Genomic DNA, 7,227 nt, shown 5'->3' on the forward strand with positions numbered 1-7,227 from the left:
CGAGATGTTGGGGGGAGAGTGGAGGCCAAGGGATGCAGACCATTGATGATATCAGTTTAAGAAAGAATGCCATTGAAGATTAAAGTTTTAGTGCAGTCAATTAGTTTTTAGTTTTATTTTGCATTTTTCTTTTTTTAAATTTTATATTTGTCGCATTTTCAGTCATATTTATGTCTTTAGAGTCAATTTGAAAATAAAATAAAAATAAAATAAAAAAAATAATCAAAATTGTTATTATTTCCCCCTGAACTACGTACTGATCTGATTCATGCGGCGACATGATACGTAGGCAACCCACAAAAAGTTCGATCAAAATATTTTTCAATGATTCTAAGATGAGGGATCAAAATGAGGCGTGAGTTAAAAAAAAAGAAAAAAAAAGCAACCTCATAAGCGGGGATGAAACATGAAGCCTCCAAAAGCATGCTAAAAATAGTGACAATGATAGGAGTATGGCACATTATGTGTGATTCATATCTATAAAATGCTTAACCCTAACACGTTTGCTGTCTCTTACGTTAGTAAGCTTAAGGTGGTTGGTTTGTGGTGAAACTGGCAACACACCATTACTTCACTAGATCTAAGGGAGCAGTAGTAATGGCCAACGATGATGAGATCGAGCTGATCAGTGACGACCCCCAGGGTCAATTAGTTGAACAAGAGTTAGAGGAAATAAGAAAAATGAGACAACAATTATCTGATGTATATCAAGCTTGGGTGTCTGGTCAGCCTCCACCCCGTGGTCCCTCAGAGGGAACTTCCACCGTACCCCTGGCTACTCAACCACCGCTCCATGCAACGAGCGACCATATCCTACCACCAGGGTATGTGCCAAACTACAGCCTCCACGTTGCTCCTCGTACCTCTAATGTACGACCTCCAGCCGCACCGGTCAGGAACACTCCTCTAGCCGTGTCTGGCACACCAGCATACACAATCCCGCCTCCACCTCCTATGACGAGGCCAATCAATGAGCCACCATCTCATGCTTATGATGGCCAATACTACTCTCCAAATATGGCTTTCGGGTCTCGGCTCCATATAATCAGACTCCTCGGTACGAGTCACCAGTGGAAAATGAAAAGCTTGCCAAGATGGTTGAGCCGGATGAGATGGCCAGGAAAATAAAAAGTCTTGAACAGAACATAAAGAACATACAAGGACTAGGGGGTCACAAAAGTGTTTCGTTCAGTGATTTATGCATGTTCCCTCACATCCATTTGCCACCAGGGTTCAAGACCCCAAAATTCGAGAAATATGATGGACACAACGACCCTATCGCCCATTTGAAAAGGTACTGCAACCAACTGAGGGGTGCAGGTGGAAAAGAAGAATTGCTGATGGCTTATTTTGAAGAAAGTCTTGTGGGGGTAGCCTCCGAATGGTTCATTGACCAAGATATCTCTCACTGGCATGTCTGGGATGACATGGCCCAAGCCTTCGTCAAACAATTTCAATACAACATAGATATTGCGCCGGATCGCAATTCCCTGTCCAATATGAAGAAAAAGCTGACTGAAAGCTTTAGGGAGTATGCGATCAAGTGGAGGGAGCAAGCAGCTAGAGTTAAGCCACTCATGGATAACCATGAGTTGATCACTATTTTTTTGGAGGCCCAAGAGCCTGATTACTTTCAGAACATGATGTCCGCAATGGGTAGACCTTTTGCAGAAGCAATCAAAATAGGAGAAATGGTCGAAAATGGCCTCAAGACTGGCACAATTGTAAGTCAAGATGCTCTCAAAGCCACCACCCAAGCTATCCAAAATGGGTCGGGAAGTTTGGCAAATAGAAAGAAGAGAGACGAAGGGTCCATGATGACTTCGGGATCCAGGGAAGTTCAAAGAGGGGCATCGCACCCTTATGTGCATGTTCAGCATGGGCAATCCAGCTACCCTCAACATTACTATCCCCCGCCAATTCCTCAGTACTCTGTGGGACCGCCACAATATACAGTGTTTAATGCTCAATTATATGCTCGCCCTCCCAATCAACAGGTACGGGCACTAGTTCCAAGATTACCCCGACCTCAGCAGCAAAATTTTCGGGCACCCTACAATGCTCGTCCTAGGCAGGATTATGGTCCAGAGCAGAGGCCGGTGGAAAAATTTACTCCATTGGCTGAATCATACTCTAGTCTGTTCCATAAGTTAAAGCAGATGGGCATGATTGGACCCATCGCTCCCCACCATATGCATCCCGATTCACACGGATTTCAAGAAAATGCTAGATGTGAATAGCATCCAGGTGCTCCGGGGCATAGCACTGATGACTGTTGGACCCTGAAAAGAGCCATAGAAAGACTCATTGTTGAAAAATTGATTGTAGTCACGAATGACGAGGACCCTCCTAATGTGACCAATAACCCATTGCCAGTACACAATGATGTTCATTTTGTGGGAATGATTGGCCGAGATCATGAATACAAGCCGGTTGGTCGAGCAGAAATGACAGTGGTAATGATTCAAGAGGGAACCAAACTGGAATTAAGTCCAAGCCTAGATGCACTGTTGATTGTGAAAGGCGCCCAGAGCTTAGAGAGGGCAACTTTATTTGTTCCAAAAATCTCGAGGTTGGAAGTTCGCTCCAATGTTCCAAACCCAAAGTTATACGTCCTTGGAGGTCACCCCATCACAAAGCAGAATCAGGGCGATACGACGGGTATAATAGAACCGATCATAATCAAGCCTGCCATACAACCCCGTGTAACAAATACGAAAATCATCCCTTGGAACTACAACAAAATTGTAGTAACCTACAAAGTCAAGGAAATCACAGAAGAAGTGGGGGAAGCTGGAGGTTTGACTCGATCAGGGAGGTGTTACTCTCCAGAAGAGTTAAGGAAGGCTAAGAAAATCAGAGAAGGTCAAATGCCAATAAAGAAACCGGTCACTGAAGAAGAGGCGGAGGAGTTTTTGAAAAAGATGAAAGTTCAGGATTACTCAATCATTGACCAGCTGAGAAAGACTCCTGCCCAAATCTCTCTGTTATCTCTGCTCATACACTCAGGAGAGCATGCCCGTGTACTAATCAAAATCCTGAACGAGGCACATGTCTCAGAGAATACCACCGTGAATCAGTTAGAGAAGATGGCCAATAGATTTTTTGAGGTGAACAAAATTTCCTTTACTGATGATGAACTTCCTGAGGAGGGATCCAGTCATAATAGGGCTTTGCACTTGATTGTCAAATATGAGGGGCATTATGTGAAGCGAGTCATGGTTGATGGAGGCTCGAGTGTAGATGTATGCCCCCTCTCTACTTTGCAAAGTATGAAGATCAATACTAGCAGGATCCGACCCAGCAATGTTCGCACCCGGGCTTTTGATGGCTCAGCGAGAGATACCATTGGGGAGATCAACCTCACCATGATGATTGGGCCTGTTGATTTTGAAATTGTCTTTCAAGTAGTGGACATGGAAACTTCTTATAACTTTCTTCTTGGAAGGCCATGGATCCATACGGCCCGAGCTATGCCATCCACCTTGCATCAGATGCTCAAATTCGAGCACGACATGCAAGAAATTATTATTCATGGAGAAGACGAGTCATCCATTTATAAAGACCCGTTAATCCCATGTATTGAGGCCAAGGAAGGATGTGAGTCTATTGTTTATCAGGCTTTCGAAGTGGTTGCTGTGGACCATGTTGAGGAAGGAAAACCCATTCTACATCTGCGTCTCTCCGCCACATCTGTAATGGTGGCTGCACTTATGATGAGACAAGGTTATGAGCCAGGAAAAGGTTTGGGGGCATCATTGCAAGGAATTTCAGAACCCATTTCTCCGTTCAGTAACATGGGTACTTTTGGTTTAGGATTCAGGCCAACACAAGCAGACGAAGACAAAGCCAAGCACCGCAAAAAGCACAGGTGGGTCTTACAGCAACCTATCCATCATATTTTCTACATTTTTGTTGAGCCACGATTCAAACATGGTCAAAATTCCTCGGCGCATGCAAATATTGATGAAATTTGCCATGACCTCAGGCAGATGTTTTCTGAAGTGAACATGATCCAGGCGGGTGAAGGCACTAGTCGTGCCGATATGCAACTAATTGGCCCAGAAACCATGCTCAATAACTGGGAAGCAACTCCTCTCCCAACAAGGAAGGAGTCTTGGTAGTTGACTTTTTGCAGCTTCTTTCTTTTGTACTTTGGGTTACTTTCAGGGTTGTAATCCAAATATCTTAGTATGATTGTTTTATTTTGACGTTAACCCTTCTATCCTTTCAAATTCAATGAAATGCAGTTCAGTTTCGTATTAAATTTTGTATATTTTCCTTTTCCTAATTCCTGCCATTTTATTTCCATTTCAGTTTTGTTAATGCCGGCTTTAATAACATGACATGCATGCGGAATTCACGCCCAGATCTCAAAAAGCTGTCTAATTTCGAAATAATGCATCAAGAGGTCGAATATGATGAAGATAAGGTTGTTAATGAAATAAAAAGAGAGTTGGAACAATTTGAAAACAAGCCTAGGCCCAACCTCAATGAAACTGAGCCAATTAATATCGGAGGTCATGAAGAAGTGAGAGAAACAAAGATAAGCATTCACACTAAACAAAAAATCAGAGATGCCTTGATTCAACTTTTATTTGAGTATAGAGATGTATTTGCTTGGTCTTATGATGATATGACGGGTTTAAGCGCCGATTTAGTTGTTCATAAGCTTCCTACGTATCCTGATTTTCCACCAGTCCAACAGAAGCAACGTAAATTTAAAACGGACATGAGTGATAAAATCAAAGAGGAAATAATGAAGCAATTGAGCGCCAATGTTGTCAGAGCTGTAAGATACACCACCTGGGTGGCAAATGTTGTGCCCGTGCCAAAGAAAGATGGAAGAACTAGAGTCTGTGTTGACTACAGAGACCTGAACAAAGCAAGTCCGAAGGATAATTTTCCTTTGCCGAACATCCATATTCTTGTAGATAATTGCACAAAGCATGAGATACAGTCGTTCGTGGATTGCTATGCTGGGTACCACCAGATTCTAATGGATGAGGGTGATGCAGAAAAGACCGCTTTCACCACTCTATGGGGTACCTATTGCTATAGGGTCATGCCATTCGGTTTAAAAAATACAGGGGCAACTTACATGAGGGCCATGACCACCATTTTTCACGACATGATGCACAAAGAGATTGAGGTATATGTCGATGATGTCATCATAAAATCAAAGACACAGGCTGATCACGTGAATGATTTGAAAAAGTTCTTCGAACGGCTTCGACGGTATGACCTTAAGCTCAATCCAGCCAAATGTGCGTTTGGGGTTCCATCTGGGAAACTCCTCGGTTTTATAGTCAGTCAGAGAGGCATCGAATTGGATCCATCTAAGATAAAGTCCATTCGAGATCTGTCACCCCCGAAGAATAAAAAGGAGGTCATGAGTTTGTTCGGAAGGTTGAACTACATCAGTAGGTTCATTGCTCAGCTCACAACCACGTGCGAGCCCATCTTTAAGTTGCTGAAAAAGGACGCTGCAATCAAGTGGACGGATGATTGCCAAAATGCTTTTGACAGGATCAAAGATTATCTATCAAAACCCCATGTACTGGTCCTACCTGAACCTGGTAGGCCTTTGTTTTTATATCTATCGGTGATGGATAATTCCTTTGGATGCGTTCTGGGGCAACATGATGCAATAGGCAAAAAGGAACAAGCAATATATTATTTGAGCAAGAAGTTCACCAATTATGAGTTTAAGTACACCCTTTTAGAAAGGACATGTTGTGCCTTGACTTGGGTCGCTCAGAAGTTGAGACATTATCTTTTGGCCTATACTACTTATCTCATATCCAGAATGGATCCTCTGAAGTATATCTTCCAAAAGCCAATGCCCACCGGCAGGCTCGCAAAGTGGCAAATCGTGCTCACAGAGTTCGACATCATCTATGTCACTCGCACCGCGATGAAAGCATAGGCTTTGGCCGATCATTTGGCAGAGAATCCAGTTGATGATGAGTATAAGCCACTTACCACATACTTCCCAGACGAAGAGGTCAACTCAATAGAGGAAGTAGTTCCAGACGACAACCCTCTATGGAAAATGTATTTTGATGGAGCTGTCAATATCAAAGGAGTTGGGATCAGGGCAATCCTCATCTCACCTATTGGACAGTATTACCCTGCAACAGCCCGACTTTGGTTCTTCTGTACCAATAATACGGCAGAATACGAAGTATGTATCATGTGTTTGAAAATGGCCCTCGATCTGGATGTGTATGAACTATTGGTTATGGGAGATTCTGACTTGCTTATCCGGCAAGCCCAAGGCGAATGGGAGACTCGAGACATCAAGCTTATTCCATACAGACAATGTGTACAAGATTTGAGCAAAAGATTCAAATCCATCGAGTTCAGGTACATTCCCAGGTTTCACAACGAGCTAGCCGATACTTTGGCCACTTTAGCCTCGATGCTCCCTTATCCAGGAAACACCTATATCAATCCACTGGAAATCCAAGTTCGGAATCAACACGGTTACTGCAATACAATTGAGGCAGAACTAGATGGTGAACCATGGTATCATGACATAAAACGATTCCTGAAAACAAGAGAATACCCATAGAATGCCAAGGGAGATCAAAAAAGAACTATAAGGTGGCTCGCCAGCAGTTTCTTCCTGAATGGGAAAATTTTGTACAAAAGGACCCCAGATTTGAACTTTTTGAGATGCGTAGATGCCACAGAAGCTGAGCAGATCATGAGTGAAGTGCATTCAGGGGTATGCGGACCTCACATGAATGGATATGTTTTGGCGAAGAAGATTCTACGAGCAGGGTATTATTGGCTTACAATGGAGCGAGATTACTTCAGTTTTGTTCGCAAGTGTCACCAATGCCAGATTCATGGTGACCTGATTCACTCGCCACCTTCGGAGTTGCATCTCATGTCCTCTCCTTGGCCTTTCGTTGCTTGGGGAATGGATATTATTGGGCCAATTGAGCCAAAAGCTTCAAATGGCAAAGATTCATTTTGGTTGCAATTGATTACTTCACCAAGTGGGTGGAGACCGTCACTTTCAAAGCAGTCACCAAGAAAGCAGTGGTAGACTTTGTTCATTCCAACATTATCTGCCGCTTTGGTATCCCAAATACCATTATCACTGACAATGAAGCCAATCTCAATAGTCATTTGATGAAGGAGGTATGCGAGCAATTTAAAATTATGCATCGCCATTCTACCCCTTACCGGCCAAAAGCCAATGGAGCCGTTGAA

This window comes from Nicotiana tomentosiformis, chromosome 9 (genome assembly GCF_000390325.3).
Source record: "Nicotiana tomentosiformis chromosome 9, ASM39032v3, whole genome shotgun sequence".
NCBI classification, from domain to species: Eukaryota; Viridiplantae; Streptophyta; class Magnoliopsida; order Solanales; family Solanaceae; genus Nicotiana; species Nicotiana tomentosiformis.